The 16,257-nt window shown below is 38.0% G+C and overlaps 1 long non-coding RNA gene across 1 annotated transcript; it reads right to left on the bottom strand.

Annotated features, from left to right (window-relative positions):
• Positions 1–2,287: 2,287 nt before the first annotated feature.
• LOC136026296 (uncharacterized) lies at positions 2,288–15,957 on the bottom strand. Its single transcript, XR_010617255.1, has 2 exons — positions 15,826–15,957; positions 2,288–2,569 (listed from the first exon to the last, which is right to left on the bottom strand). It is a non-coding gene; the product is annotated as an uncharacterized LOC136026296 (long non-coding RNA).
• Between the last annotated feature and the right edge of the window lie 300 nt (positions 15,958–16,257).

The following is a 16,257-nucleotide window of genomic DNA, read 5'->3' as shown; positions in this document are numbered from 1 at the left end:
AAAGCATGCTTAGAAGAATTTTTCAAGGGAAAGGGTAGTAGGTTAAGAAATTCACCCATTGTTTACGTATAGTACTTGTTAGTGAGTCCGCAAGAAATTTTCTTGGTGGGTTTTTAGAAAGAATGTAATTGTCCTGGGGGAAAATTTAGAGGATGTGTCGCGTATTTTACGCGACACAAGCTTTACTTAAAGGAATTTTCTGTGATGGGAGGGAAATTTCCACAGAGAGAAGCTGGATTTCTTGGCAGCGTTTGAAAAACGACCAGAAATTAAGCTAAAATTTCTTTTTTTGACTGGAACTAAGGTGCAACATTAAAACTTAAAGAGAGCAGAAATCATTCCGTATACGAGGAGGATTGTTCCTTCCTAAATACCTCATTCTTTACACTAAAATTCGACTTTTTGCCCCAATTCTTTAAAAACAACACCTGAAACACAAGGGTCGTTTAATTAAAATAAGAAGCTTTTTCAAAAGTTATAAAATATTTTAGCGTGAAGAGCCAGGTATTGAGGAGGGAGCAACCTCACCCCTCATATACAGAGTGATTTTTGTTCGTTTTAAGTTATAATGTTGCTCCTTACGTCCGGTCAAACACTCTTTTTTAAATTTAATTAATTCAAGGAATGTGATCAATTTTAAAGTGGTGCTTCCCAAGGAGAAAAATTCTTCAACGGATTTTCGTCACAATCAACTAATTAATCAGCTAATTTCGCGGCGAATATTTGAATATAGTAATAGATAATAGTAACAACAGTATCTTTTTTCAACATTATTTTTAATCTCCAGAAACTGCTTACAGTCTGAAATCACTCACATTTTTAGTTTTGATATAATCACTTTACGTTAAAGAATGTGGTCATGTTTAAAGTGGTGTTCCTCATACAGAAAATTTTTTCAATGGCTGTTTGTCACCTAGTGCCAATGAAAATCATTCTCTTTGATAGAGAACTTTCGAACATAGTAATATGAATCTGTTTATTAGGTTTTCAAAATCATATTATCTCCCCATATCATCGCAGTTTTTATAGTTACTAGCCTTACTACATTAGGGGCTGTCCAAGTCTACTATTTCATAGTTTTGGCTATTTCATGGTCTTATCCCTTGTTTTTACTCTAGTTAATTGTTTTGGTCTCATTTCTTCTTATTTTTCATTGCTCCCTTTTTTTGTTTATTGTGCGTAAAAAATAAACTACTGTTACAACTATCACAGCAAAGGGTTTACACAGGTGCCGTTTTTTTTCCATACACCTTTTTTCTGGCGGTTGAAACAGGGACATGCAACTATTCAGTATAACTACTTTACAGCATCTGTTACACATAACTTTGGCACGCTCATTGCGCTTTTTCTTCCATTTGGTTGAAGCAGGCAAAACCGGCTGTTTAGGTCTGATTTTCTATAGCCACTGTCTGCCACCATTGTTGTTACCTGTTGTTACCTGTGTTTTCTTTTCAATTAATTCAATACTTTTCTATGTTGTCTGTATCTATTCGGGTAATAAATATATGACTACAAGTAAGAAAATAAACATAACTGACAAAAACAGAAATATGCGATCAAGTAGAAAGAAAAGAATCCCAGCCTTGCATTTGACTCTATGCCTATGTTAACTTTTTGACATAGGAAAGCAGGATAGTCAAATTATTTATGTTGAAGCTCAAATTCTTCATAATCATTTAATATGAGTAAAGCCAACAAGTGGATAAAACTAAAAGTTGGTCATAAAGCCAACGAGACAAAACTGCCATCTGTTACAAATTGTCAATAAGTGGAATCGCTGGCTGGATTCTAACAAATTGATGTCTTTCAAGGCCGTATGATTACTTTAAATGTGTTTCTACAAACATGTAGAAGTTTGAATGATAGAATTTAAAATACTTCTTCTAAAAACGAATATACAATGTTCCTTATAATTTGCGAGGGGGCATCCAATTTCGGAAATCACACACACCAGGTGGTACGCACCAAGCATGGCAGAACTCTGCGGCATATCTGGCGTTCTGTGATACAAATCAGCCGGTGGAAAGTCGACACCCACTCAATAATTTTTATTTTAGCTAATTGGACGAATCCGCGACAAAATGGACGAAGTTTGACAGAAGAAGTGAAAGCTCTAGTTTATACGCAGAAACACAGCTTCTGAGCACAAGCTATGCGCGGATTTCAGCTGATGTTAGCTTTTACCACTAATTCAACAATAGCCTTAAAAACAAGAAAAAAGGAGACAGAAACAATTTTGTCTATTTAAAAAACGATTATCTCATACTAATATTCATAAAAGAAGAAATTTCATTTCGCTCTTTTTATATACTAACTAAATTCGCAGATTAACAAAAAGACATAAACAGGTCCCAATAGAAATACAAAGCAAAAAAAAGAAAAGAAAATCACAATTTAGCTTTTAAAGTTTCCTTGGCCTTCTTCTGATATTCTTGGAGCTTCATAGCAAGTCCCATGTTTCCCTGGATTTTCAGCTTTCCCTGGAAAAAGGCTTTTTGGGAGTTAAGCCGACCTGACATCAGTTCAAGTAAATCTGAATCGTCCATGGTAATCGTCATATCGGGCTTTGCTAGTAAAAGTAAATAATATTAGAAGAAGGGATTTAACAAGGGAAATAAAATTAAGTCAATTCTTCCCCATTTTCTAGACACCCCAAGCGGCAGACAATGGTGAGTAGATATCCAGCTTGAGTGCAATTTGCAAATAATACCCCAATCCAAAACACCCCAATAACGAAAATTGGTGAGTAAATACCCGAATTGTGTCTATTTTACAAGTAAAACTCCATACCTGAGTACCCCAAGCAACGGAAAATGATGAGGTGATTCCCAACTTGGGAGCATTTTGCAAATAACAACCCAAGTCTAAATACCCCAAGCACAGGACAAAGGGGAGTAGATTCCCGATTTGGGAGCATTTTAAAAACAGATTTAAACTAACTGACTAGAAAAAAAAGAAGCCTACAAATGATCCCCCCCCCAATCCATGATACTCCAAAGGCCTTATACAGAAGGTTACCAAGGTTGAAAATACATCCTGGACATGCCCTTGGATACACTACTAACTACTCTAATTATTGACTCTCCATAAAATACAGTCTATTTACATCTTACAACTATCCACTGAGTTTCTATTAATTAGCGCTTACAATTTAATTCTTTGAATTTTACTGTCATATCTAATACTATCTATAAAGATTCTGATGTTTGACCGACCAATTTTGCTTTCAACTACAACTGAGCTATATATAGCAAAACCAAAGATAGTGCAGCTTTGAAATTGAGCTAGCAACCTCCATTTCCTCACTATCATAAGCTTTCAATAAGTAGGTAGGGGAGAGGGCAAAGGCTTTGGGGGAGGGGAGGAGAGAAAGAGAGATCTGAGCTTAAATCTGACCATCTCTTAATAGACTTCTGGTTTCCCATTTTTAAAACGTAGGAGCTGAAAAGTGTAGACCCTTTAATAAAACAGAAACCAGTGGTCACCAAATTTTAAACGACTGAATTCTTTCTTACAGCTTATAAACGTTAGTGGGAGCTCCCCAGCAAAGTATGAAATCCTACATGCTTTTCTTGAAATTACGCACTCATTTATTACCTTTAAAACATATATTTGGAATTTGCGTTAACAAATAAGCAAAATACTTAAATCAGAAAAACCATACTTCAATGTGAGGGATGGCACTTTTTTTCTCATTAACAGTTTTTTTTATTGCACTTGGTATTAACCAATTGACATATAGCAATCGCAAATTCGTTCGGTCTGTCGGTCTGTCTGTCTGTCGGTCCCGGTTTTGCTACTTTAGGCACTTTCAGGTAAGCTAGGACGATGAAATTTGGCAGGCGTATCAGGGACCGGACCAGATTAAATTAAAAATAGTCGTATTTATTTTAACTGAATTATTTTTAACTTACGAACAGTTGATCAGATCTTAATGAAATTTGATGTTTGGAAGGATATCGTGTCTCAAAGCTCTTATTCTAAATCCCAACCGGATCTGGTGACATTGGGGGGGGGGGAGTTGGGAGGGGGAAACCTAAAATCTTGGAAAACACATAGAGTGGAGGGATCGGGATGAAACTTGGTGAGAAAAATAAGCACAAGTCCTAGATACATGATTTACATAATCGGAACGGATCCGCTCTCTTGGGGTAGTTGGGGGGGGGGTTAATTCTGAAAAATTAGAAAAGTGAGGTATTCTTAACTTACGAACGGGTGATCGTATCTCAATGAAATTTGATATTTAGAAGGATATCATGTCTCAAAGCTCTTATTTTAAATCCTGACTGGATCAGGTGACATTGGGCGGCAATTGGAGGGGGGAGAGCCTAAAATCATGGAAAACGCTTAGAGTGGAGGGATCGGGATGAAACTTGATGGGAAAAATAAGCAGAAGTCTTAGATACGTGATTGACATAATTGGAACGGATCCGCTCTATTTGGGGGAATTGGGGGGGGGGGCTTAATTCTGAAAAATTAGAAAAAATTACATATTTTTAAATTACGAAGGAGTGATCGGATCTTCATGAAACTTCATATTTAGAAGGACCTTGTAACTCAGATCTCTTATTTTAAATCTCAACCAGAGCCAGCGTCATTGGGGGGCAGAGGACCGGAAATCTTAGAAAATACTTAAAGCGGAGGGATCAGGATGAAACTGGATGGGAAGTATAAAAACAAGTCTAAGATGCATGACTGACATAACCGGACTGGATCCACTCTGTTTGGTGGAGTTGGGGGGGGGTTAATTCGGATAAATGAGGTATTTGTAACTTACGAATGGGTGATCAGATCTTAATGAAATTTAATATTTAGAAGCATCTTGTGCTTTAAAGCTCTTATTTTAAATTCCGACCAGATCGTGTGACATTGGAGGGAGTTGGAGGGGGAGACCGGAATTCTTGGAAAACGTAAAAATTGGGGTATTTTTATATTAAGAATAGGTGATCGGATCTTAATGACACTTGATATACAGAAAGATCCTATGTCTCAGATGCTCCATTTTCGACTCGAATTGGATCCGGGGATATAGGGGGTTGGAGGATGGAAAAATAAATCCTGGAAAACGCTTAGAGTGGAGAGATAGGGATGAAACTTGAAGGGAAGAATAAGCACAAGTTTTAGATACGTGATTGACATAATTGGAACGGATCCGTTCTCTTTGGAAGAGCTGGAGGGTGTTAATTTGGAAAAATTGGAAAAAGTGGGGTATTTTTAACTAAAGAACGGGTGAACGGATCTAAATGAAATTTGATATTTAGAAAGAATTTATGTCTCAGAGCACTTAATTCAAATCCTGACCAGATCTGTTGACATTGGGGGGTGTTGGAGGGGGAAATCGGGAATCTTGGAAAACGCTTAGAGTGGAGGAATCAGGATGAAGTTTGGTGGATAGAATAAGCAAATGTCGTAGATACGTGATTGACGTAACCATACTGGATTCACTTTCTTTGGAAGAGTTGGGGGAGGGGTTCAGTGATTTGGTAAATTTGGTGCTTCTGGACGTGCTAGGATGATGAAAATTGGTAGGCGTGTTAGGGAGCTTCACAAATTGACTTGATAAAGTCGTTGTCCCAGATTCGACCATCTGGGGGGCTAAAGGGAGAGGAAAAATTAGAAAAAATGAGGTATTTAAAATTTACGAGTGGGTGATCTGATCTTAATGAATTTTAATATTTAGAAGGACATCGTGACTCAGAGTTCTTATTTTAAATCCCGACCGGCATTAAGCCTCTGATTTTCCTTTTAAATCAATCTATTGATTCTTAGAATTTTGTTAGACCTCATACTATATGAGTTCTTCGCTCTTAGCTCTTTTAGCCTCGTCACAAGTGCCATATGAGCTCTTGTTTAATATTAGGCTCATGCGTTGTAGCGGCCATTCGATTGCAGTTGTCCAAATATTCGTCATTCAACCGGCTCCTGTCCTTGTTTCTCATGAATTTCATAATGGAAACAAAAATCTAGCACAGGTATGTTAGAGGTAAACATTGCCCTTGCTCGTACACCAACATGAATTAAAATTAATATTTGGCTAAGGGACAAAAGCTCTAATATTTCCATTGCTTGGAGCAAGTGCTTTCAAAGATAGGTCACTTTGAAAATCAACCAGTTCCGTGTCCATTGCAGCGTTGTCTTCTTCAAAATGTTGCAAGATTCAAGAAGAAAATTCATCAGGATCAGTTTCTAAAAGGTGATGTGACGAGCTGTGCAACAGTCGAAATACGTTGAAAGCATTGATGGAATTTGTTTTTCAAGGGTGAAAGACTTGCAAAATATTGTATGTTGTTATAAGGAGGCTATGAAGGTCATTGCTCGCTCAAGTTGCAGGTAAAAATAACTGCAGCGATCTAACTAGTTTTAAGTTGTACAACCACACCAAAATTCATTGATTGAACTCTCCTATAACTGTAGTTGTAGACATTCGAGCAAATGGAATATATGACATTATCTCATTTTTGTTTTTAAAATCGTATAATAATAAATCCGCAACATTAACTAATTTATCATTTTCGTATTATTTTTTTTTTCAGCAATTGTCATTGAAACACGAAAACATGCCTCAGTTGCTGCTTTCTTATTTCATGAAAACTAGAGATTGTTGAGCATTTAATTGGGATTAAAACGATGTTTTTTTTTTTGTTTTTTTGCTGGAGCCAGTGGCGTTTACTAGTTTAATACCGCTTTCTACAGCTATAAGGTCGAGAAAGCTTGAAGATAAAGTGAGATGGCTAGGAAACGTTTTGTGGACGAAGGATGACACATTGACAAAATCATCCTTTTCTGCCATCCATCTACCGTCAAACAAAAAGAAATTTATCCCCGAAAAGGGTAGGAAAAGGTTGTAAGAAAAGAAATTGGAACTCCTTGGGAGGGTGTATAGAGGGGGGCTCTGAACAAATTGGGAGAAAGAGGAAGAGCATGCGCAGCTTTGGTGGTCTCAGGTGGCTTAGCGCTGCAGTGACTTGTTAGCAGTAGTGATAGTGGCTTCAACTGGAAGAAGTTTGTAGTGACGCGTCGTATATATCTGAGGTAAGCTCTTGACTGCTACTACTACTAGAATCTACAAAGGGTTCAGAAACGCACACCAAACCTTCTTCTTTAGTTCTTTTCACTTGTTTGTTAAAGACTGTCGCAGGGGGGGGGCTCATATCCATAGGAGGATGAGTGCTCCACTTGCATATTGCACAAAAGTTTCATTTGTTGTCTTCCTCGTTTTTGACAATAAGATTTTTTGACATGTCAATTGACGCTTATTTGTCACATTCATATTCTTAATCATTATTTAAATAGGTAAACAAATAAGTTCTAAAGACAAACTTAAGACCAAAATGAAGTAAAAACGTTTTTTTACTTCGTTTTAAGTAAAAAACGAAGATTATGAAAGTTTAAGAAACAGAAATGTGAAAATAATCACAAATACAAATAAAAACGAAACAAAGTGGAAATTTCTGTATAAAGTATATTCTTATAATCACTATTTACAATAGCCTTATAAAAGAATTTGGTACTTATCGGTTTCATAATAAACACTCGAGAAATTTTGTTAATGCTAATGAAATAAATCAAAATATGATGAAAATTTAATACTTTATTAGGAAAATTGAGAAATTACAAATTAGAATTTGTAACGCAGAAATGTCGTTTAGAACGACAGAAATGTCGTTCTAAAGAAATGGGAAATTCGACAGAAATGTCGAATATCCGATTTGAGCCAAATGAGCGATCTCTAGAAATGCCCAGAACGCAGAAATGTCGTTTAGAATCGATGGACATACAAAGTCAAGGTGTGTCCATTGACACATTTTTTTTTGTTTTGGGCAACAACCCCTTATCCTGGAGAAATATAATTGCCTGTTCTTCGGTCCCTGGCAAATCCCAAATATTAACTTAAACATCCATTATGAGACACTATATTCTATGACTAGTCAAAGCAAACTAACCGGTTATCACCCCATCTGATCTAAAGCTAATTGTGTGGTATAAAGATGTTACTTGACCGGTTTCTTGTGTCGAAATTTTATATTGTTTATTATATAACCGATAAGTTTGAATTGACATTCCTTCTTACCATAAGAAACAGTTACCCGTTGTTTCGGTTTTTCGAAAACGTAATGCATACGGTATCCATAACGACCAGAATATAAGTCATTATGCAAACATAGGAAGCCCTGCTGACGGGATTCGATTATGCTGTCAATTGTAATCCCACATTGCGAAAGAACGAATAAAGATACAGGACTATTTTGTGCAGTAAGCAGAAAAAACTAGATATCAAAAGAGCCAGGAGTCCATATGGCACTTGTGACGAGGTCAGAAGAGCCAAGAACCTTCAGCCCCCCCAGATGGTCGAACCCGGGAAAACGATTGTTATCAAGCCAATTTCTGCAGGTCCCTGACACGCCTACCAATTTTCATCGTCCTAGCACTTCCAGAAGAGCAAAACTTGCGAAAGCACTGGACCTTCCCCCTAACTCCCCTAAAGAGAGCAGATCTGAGGCGGTTATGTCAATCACGTATCTAGGATTTGCACTTAATCTTTCCACCAAGTTTTATCCCGTTCTCTCCACTCTAAGCGCTTTCTAAGATTTCCAGTTTCTCCCTCCAACTCCCCCCAACGTCACCGAATCTGGTCGGAATTTAAAATAAGAGCTCTGAGACACGATGTCCCTCTAAATATCAAATTTCATTAAGACCCGATAACCCGTTCGTAAGTTGAAAATATCTAATTTTTTCTAATTTTTCCGAATTAACTGTCATTCCATTAACCCCCCCCCCCAGATGGTGGATTTGGGGAAGCGACTATTTCTAACTTAATCTGGTCCGGTCCCTGATAAAATTGCCAACTTTCAGCAATCGTTATATTGATCATATATCTCGTTTCAGATCTTCAACATGTAAAAATTGGGGTGTTCCACGATTCGCACCTGAGACCTCTCGCACCCTAGGCGAGAATAATACCCTAGACCAGCAAGCCAAACTTAAGAAGAACAATTATTTGCTTCTTCAACAAATAAAATTCTTCTCAGCTATCGTTCGCTGGTCCCCTCCCTTAGGTGGTCGAAACAGGGAAGAGAATATTTCTAGTTTAATCTGATCTGGTCCCTGATACACCTGCCAACTTTCATCGTCCTAGCTTATCTGGAAGGGCCCGAACTAGTTCTGTCATCAGTTCAGTCACTAGTTCTGTTTTTTTTCTAGAATCATAGGTTAGAGATCACCTCAAGGCCATTGTCCAAAAATTTTCCCTACAAGCTACCAATAGCTTGTCATCGGATAGATAGTCGGTAGGGGCCGGGGGTCACAGGGTTTGAACCCCCCCCCCCTCGCCCCAACCTAAATTTTTTTAATCGAGCCACTACAAACATAACAAAAAATTGCATATAAACAAGTTTTTTGCGCATTATAAAATTGTTTTTGTACCCCCCCCCTCCAAGCAAAAAAAACTGGCGGCGCCCTTGAACCAAGGCCAAAATTTCTGGACCTTGACTGTACCTACACCAAATGTATTAAACATAATGGAACTTATTTTTATGGCACTTGGTATTAACCAAGTGACATATAGCAATCGTAAATTCTGTCGGTCTGTCGGTCTGTCTGTCGGTCCCGGTTTTGCTACTTTAGGCACTTCAAGGTAAGCTAGGACGATGAAATTTGGCAAGCGAATCAGGGACCAGTCCAGATTAAATTAGAAATAGTCGTTTTCCCGATTTGACTATCTAGGGGGGGGGGAAGTGGGGGGCCGGTTAATTCGGAAAAAATAGAAAAATGAAGTATTTTTAACTTATTAGCGGGTGATGGGATCTTAATGAAATTTGATGTTTGGAATGAAATTGTTATCGTCTTATTTTAAATCCCGACCGGATCTGATGACATTGGAGGGAGTTGGAGGGGGTAAACCTAAAATCTTGGAAAACACTTAGAGTGGAGGGATCGGGATAAAACTTGATGGGAAAAATAAGCACAAATCCCATATACATGATTGACATAGTCGGAACGGATCCGCTCTCTTTGGGGTAGTTGGGGGGGGAATTCTGAAAAATTAGAAAAAATGAGGTATTTTTAACTTACGAACGGGTGATCGGATCTCAATGAAATTTGATGTTTAGAAGGATATCGTGTCTTAGAGTTCTTTTTTTAAATCCCTACCGGATCTGGTGACATTGGGGAGGAGTTGGGAGGGGAAAACCTAAAACTTGGAAAACACTTAGAGTGGAGGGATCGGGATGAAACTTGGTGGGAAAAATAAGCACAAGTCCTAGATACATGTTTACATAACCGGAATGGATCCGCTCTCTTTGGGGTAGTTGGGGCAGGGGTTAATTCTGAATAATTAGAAAAATGAGGTATTTTTAACTTACGAACGGGTGATCAGATCTCAATGAAATTTGATATTTAGAAGGATATCGTGTCTCAAAGCTCTTATTTCAGATCCTGACCGGATCTGGTGACATTGGGGGAAGTTTGGGGTGGGGGAACCTAAAATCATGGAAAACGCTTAGATTGGAGGGATCGGGATGAGACTTGGTGGGAAAAATAAGCAGAAGTCTTACATACGTGATTTACATAATTGGAACGGATCCGCTCTATTGGAGGAGGGGGGTTTATTCTGAAAAATAAGAAAAAAATGACGTATTTTTACTTACGAAGGAGTGATCGGATCTTCATGAAACTTTATATTTAGAAGGACCTCGTAAATCAGATCTCTTGTTTTAAATCTCAACCGGATCAAGGGTGATTGGGGGGGGGCAGTTGGGGGGACCAGAAATCTTAGAAAATACTTAAAGCGGTGAGATCAGGATGAAACTGGATAGGAAGAATAGAAAACTGTCTAAGATATGTGACTGACATAACCGGACCGGATCTTCTCTCTTTGGTGGAGTTGGGGGGGGGAGGGGGGTAATTTTGAAAATTGAGGTATTTGTAACTTACGAAAGGGTGACCAGATCTTAATGAAATTTGATATTTAGAAGGATCTTGTGCTTTAAAGTTCTAATTTTAAATTCCGACCAGATCCTGTGACATTGGGGGGAGTTGGAGGGAGAGACCAGAATTCTTGGAAAACGTGAAAATTGGGGTATTTTCATCTTACGTATAGATTATCGGATCTTAATGAAATTTGATTTTTTGAAGGAATTCATGTCTCAGAGGTCTTATTTCAAATCCCGACCAGATCTTTTGACATTGGGGGGAGTTGGGGGGTAAAATCGTGAAAAAACACTTGGAGTGGAGGAATCGGGATGAAGCTTGGTGGATTGAATAAACAAATGTCCTTGATACGTGATTGACAGAATCGTACTGGATTCACTCTCTTTGGGGGAGTTGGGGGGAGGGGTTCAGTGATTTGGCGAGTTTGGTGCTTCTGGATGTGCTAAGACGATGAAAATTGGTAGGCGTGTCAGGGAGCTGCACAATTTGACTTGATAAAATTGTTTTCCCAGATTCGACCATCTAGGGGGCTAAAGGGAGAGGAAAAATTAGAAAAAATTAAGTATTTATAACTTACGAGTGGGTGATCGGATCTTAATGAATTTTGATATTTAGAAGGACATCGTGACTCTGAGCTCTCATTTTAAATCCTGACCGGCATTAAGCCTCTTATTTTTCTTTTTAAGTCAATCTATTGATTCATAGAATTTTGTTAAAGCTCATACCATATGATCTCTTGGCTCTTAGCTATTCTCGCCTCGTCACAAGTGCCATATGAGCTCTTAGCTCTTGTTCCATTTATTGTGACTGACCCCTTTCCATTTTTAGCATCAACAATCCACATGGCCTCTTTTTCATTTGGGCCATTTCGGACTCTGAAAGCATATATACTATTGATCTTCTTGACAAGGTTTGCTCCATCGGCATCTAATGCTTTTTTATGGCACTTGGTATTAACCAAGCGGCATATAGCGATCGCAAATTCTGTCTGTCGGTCTGTCTGTCTGTCCCGGTTTTGCTACTTTAGGCATTTTCAGGTAAGCTAGGACGATGAAATTTGGCAGGCGTATCAGGGACCAGACCAGATTAAATTGGAAATAGTCGTTTTCTCAATTTGACCATCTAGGGGTAGGGGGGGGGGGAATTAACACGAAAAAATAAAAAAATAAAGTATTTTTAACTTACGAAAAGGTGATGGGATCTTAATGAAATTTGATTTTTGGAAGGATATTGTGTATCAGGGCTCTTATTTTAAATCCTGACCAGATCTGGTGACAATGGGGGGAGTTGGAGGGGAGAGCCTAAAATCTTGGGAAACACTTAGATTGAAGGGATAGGGATGAAACTTGGTGTGAAAATAAGCAGAAGTCCTAGATACTAGATACTCTCTCTTTGGGGGAGTGAGGGGTGGGTTAATTCTGAAAAATTAGAAAAAATGATGTACTTTTAACTTAAGAAGGAGTGATCGGATCTTAATGAAATTGGAAGTTTGGAAGGATATCGTATCTCAGAGCTCTTTTAAATCCCGACTTGGGGGAGGTTTTGAGGGGAGCCTAAAATATTGGAAAACGCTTAGATGTTTGGAAGGATATCCTGTCGCTGAGCTCTTATTTTAAATCCCAACCGGATCTGGTAACATTTGGGGAGTTGGGGGGGGATCTAAAATCTTGGAAAACGCTTAGAGTGGAGGTATCAGAATGAAACTTGATGGGAAAAATAATTATAAGTCCTAGATACATGATAGACATAGCCGGAACGGGTCTGCTCTCTTTGGGGGAGTTGGGGGGGGGAAGGGTTAATTCTGAAAATTTAGAAAAATGACGTGTTTTTAACTTACGAATGAGTGATCGGATCTTAATGGAATTTGATGTTTGGAAGTATATCACGTCTCAGAGCTCTTGTTTTAAATCCCGACCAGATCCGGTGAAGGGGTATAAGGGGGGGGGAATCTAAAATCTTGGAAAAGGCTTAGGGTGGAGGGATCGGGATAAAACTTGGTAGGAAAAATAAACACAAGTCCTAGATACGGGACTGACATAACCGCAGTGTATCTGCTCTCTTTGGGAGAGTTGGGAGGAGGGTTAATTCTAAAAATAGAAAAAAATGAGGTTTTATTTAGCTTACGAAAGAGTGATCGTATCTTAATGAAATTTCATATTTAGAAGGACCTCGAAACTCATATTTTAAATCCCGACCGAATCCACTGTCATTAGGGGTGGGGGACCGGAAATCGCTTAAAGCGGAAAGATCATGATGAAACTTGATGGAAAGAATAAGTACAAGTCCAAGATAGGTGACTGACATAACCAGACCGGATCCGCTCTCTTTGGTGGATTTTTTAATTCAGAAAAATTAGAAAAAATGAGGTATTTGTAATTTACGAACAGATGATCGGATCTTAATGAAATTTGATATCTAGAAGGATCTTGTGCCTTGGAACTCTCATTTTAAATCCCGACCAGATCCGGTGACATTGATGGGAGTTGGAGGGGGAAACCAGAACTCTTGGAAAACTTGAAAATCGAGGTATCTTACGAATCGGTGATCGGATCTTGATGAATTTTGATAGTTAGAAGGACTTTGTGACTCAGAACTGTTATTTTGAATCCCGACCGGCATTAAGCCTCTGATTTTCCTTTTAAACCAATCTATTGATTCTTAGAATTTTGCCAGAGCTCATGCCATATGAGTTCTTGGCTCTTCCAACCTCGTCACAAGTGCCATATGAGCTCTTAGCTCTTGTTATTTCTTCGAAAACATTCGCACAAATGAAGTCCTCAGTATCTGAATCGGCGACAGTCATCTTGGCGGTTGAGCTTTAAGGCAGGACGCACGTCCAGAAATTATACTGCCTGTTCAATTCTTTTTCAATCGCGGCAAATCACACTAACACTCAAGGTTATCAGATTTCACTGCCGTCATTAAACTCAAGGGGTTTCTCACTGAAAATTACGATTATTACATTGTCATTCTTCGCAATTTGGCAAGTAAATAGGAATGTTTATTTGCAAAAGAACTATTATTTGAGGAGAAAATTAGAGAAATTATTATTCGAAATTTTTTTAGAGGAGGAGGGGGGTTCAACTCTCACGAAAGAAATACCTGGAAAACACGGGAAAATTGAACATTTCACTGAGAAAATTAAGCATTTTACAAAGTTAAGGTGGGCGAAACCCTCCCCTGCGTGTGTGCATGTGGTCTGGTCATTATTATTTGCCAGGGTGCGGTATAAAATTGTGGAAATTACAAATAAAAAGTACATATTTTCGGGTTTTTACTTCATGCAGACCTATTTACAAAAATAAAATTTAAATAATTGCTCGTAGCGAAGTGACCAATTTACTTCATTTTATCAAACAGTTCGTGGTAACGAACTGTAGTAAGGAGCGACCCGGCTCAATAGTAGCCAAAACTCTAAGAAACGGATTTTTGATACCAATAGCTACATGAACAAAATCGCATTTTAATGCTGACTTTAAATATATAAGTTTTACCTATCTAAAATTACGAGTCTAAGAAAAATTGCCTTATTTTTGAAAATAGAGGGAAACACCCGCTAAAAGTAAGAAAACCAAATTTACACCCATCCGATTCAGCATATCAGGGAACCCTACCGTGGAAGTTTCAAGCTCCTATCTGCAAAAATGTGGATTTTTTTGTCCAGGGGTTAGGTTATCGAACCAGTTGTCCTAGAATGCTGCGAGCGGGCTCATTCCAATGGAAATGAAGTTATATATAAGTGAATTATATATAAAAAATTAAGTATATAGTACCCTTTTTAAGCGATCCAAAAAAATTGGAGGGTGCCTAGGCCCCCTCCCATGCTAATTATTTTCCCACAGTCACCAGATCAAAATTCTAAGGTAGCCATTTTATTCAGCATAGTCGAAAAACCATATAACTATGTCTTTGGGGACGACTTACTCCACCAGAATTTCGTGGAAGGGGCTACAAGTTACAAACTTTGATCAGTGTTTATATAGTAATGGTTATTGGGAAGTGTACAGACGTTTTCAGGGGGATTTTTGGTTGGGGGAGGGGCTGAGAACAGGGGGTTATGTTGGGGGAACTTTCCATGGAGGAATTTGTCATGGGGGAAGAAAATTTCCATTAAAGGAGTGCAGGATCTTCTAGCATTATTTAAAAATAAAACAAACAAAAATAAATATGAAACAGTTTTTTCAACTGAAAGTAAGGAGCAGCATTAAAATTTAAAACTAGCAGAATACAGAAGTTTGTTACGTAAGCTAACTCGTAAGTTACGTATATCTTTTACTAGCAAAAACGTTCGTAAAAAATTAAGTTCTAGTTGCCTTTTTAAGTAACCAAAACATTGGAGGGCAACTAAGCCTCCTCCCCCGCTCCTTTTTTCTTAAAGTGATTCGATCAAAACTATGAGAAAGCCATGTAAATATGCAAATTTCGTTTTAATTATTCATCTGTGGAGAGCCAAAATCAAACATGCATTAGTTCAAAAACGTTCAGAAATTAAATAAAAAAAAGACATGTTTTTAACTGAAAGGAGCAACATTAAAACTTAAAACGAACTTAAAATTACTTCGTATATGAAAGGGGCTGCTCCCTCCTCAACGCCCGCTCTTTACGCTAAAGTTTGACTCTTTCTCTCAACTCTACTTTTTAAAACAGTAAAAAACTTTAGCGTAAAGAGCGGGGCGTTGAGGACGGAGCAGCCCCTTTCATATACGAAGTAATTTCTGTTCGTTTAAGTTTTAATGTCGCTCCTTACTTTCAGTTAAAAAAAACTTGTTTTTTTTATTTAGCTTATCCATACGGGTTCATTAAAAAATATTCTAAAGTTCGATTGTTGCTTGAGTGTTTGTATATCTGAATTTGTATTCGGATAAGACTGTAATGACACATGATAACTACCCATACCTAGCACAGTTGGATTTATATAAACGGTTCTCGTATCTCCATACTTCTTGGCAACCTTCCGTCGACAATTTCTGGTAACAGTGCCTCAAAATAAAATTTTTGTAGATTTGGCAGCATTTTGTTAGACCAGAATTCACGGTCACAACCAATCTTTTCATAATATAATTCCTCTTCCCCTAAAAATATTACAAAGTATACAAAATCAATGTCACAACATTCCAATTGCATTTGAATTTGGTAATAGTAGTAATGTGTTCTTTTCAGCTTTATTTCACTATTAACTTTCTTTTCAAGACATGTATTTTTTTTAAACGCTATCCACTCCTCCAATGTAAGCCCTTTGGCTGTCAAAGGGCACTTCACCTCCAAAAGAGCCTTCTCACCCGAAGGAAAAATTGCTATCCCGTCCCCTAGAAACCCATATTCCTTGTG

The sequence above is a fragment of the Artemia franciscana genome, chromosome 4, assembly GCF_032884065.1.
Source record: "Artemia franciscana chromosome 4, ASM3288406v1, whole genome shotgun sequence".
NCBI classification, from domain to species: Eukaryota; Metazoa; Arthropoda; class Branchiopoda; order Anostraca; family Artemiidae; genus Artemia; species Artemia franciscana.
Note: the sequence above shows the minus strand (reverse complement) of the source record. Positions and strands in the feature narration are given on the sequence as shown.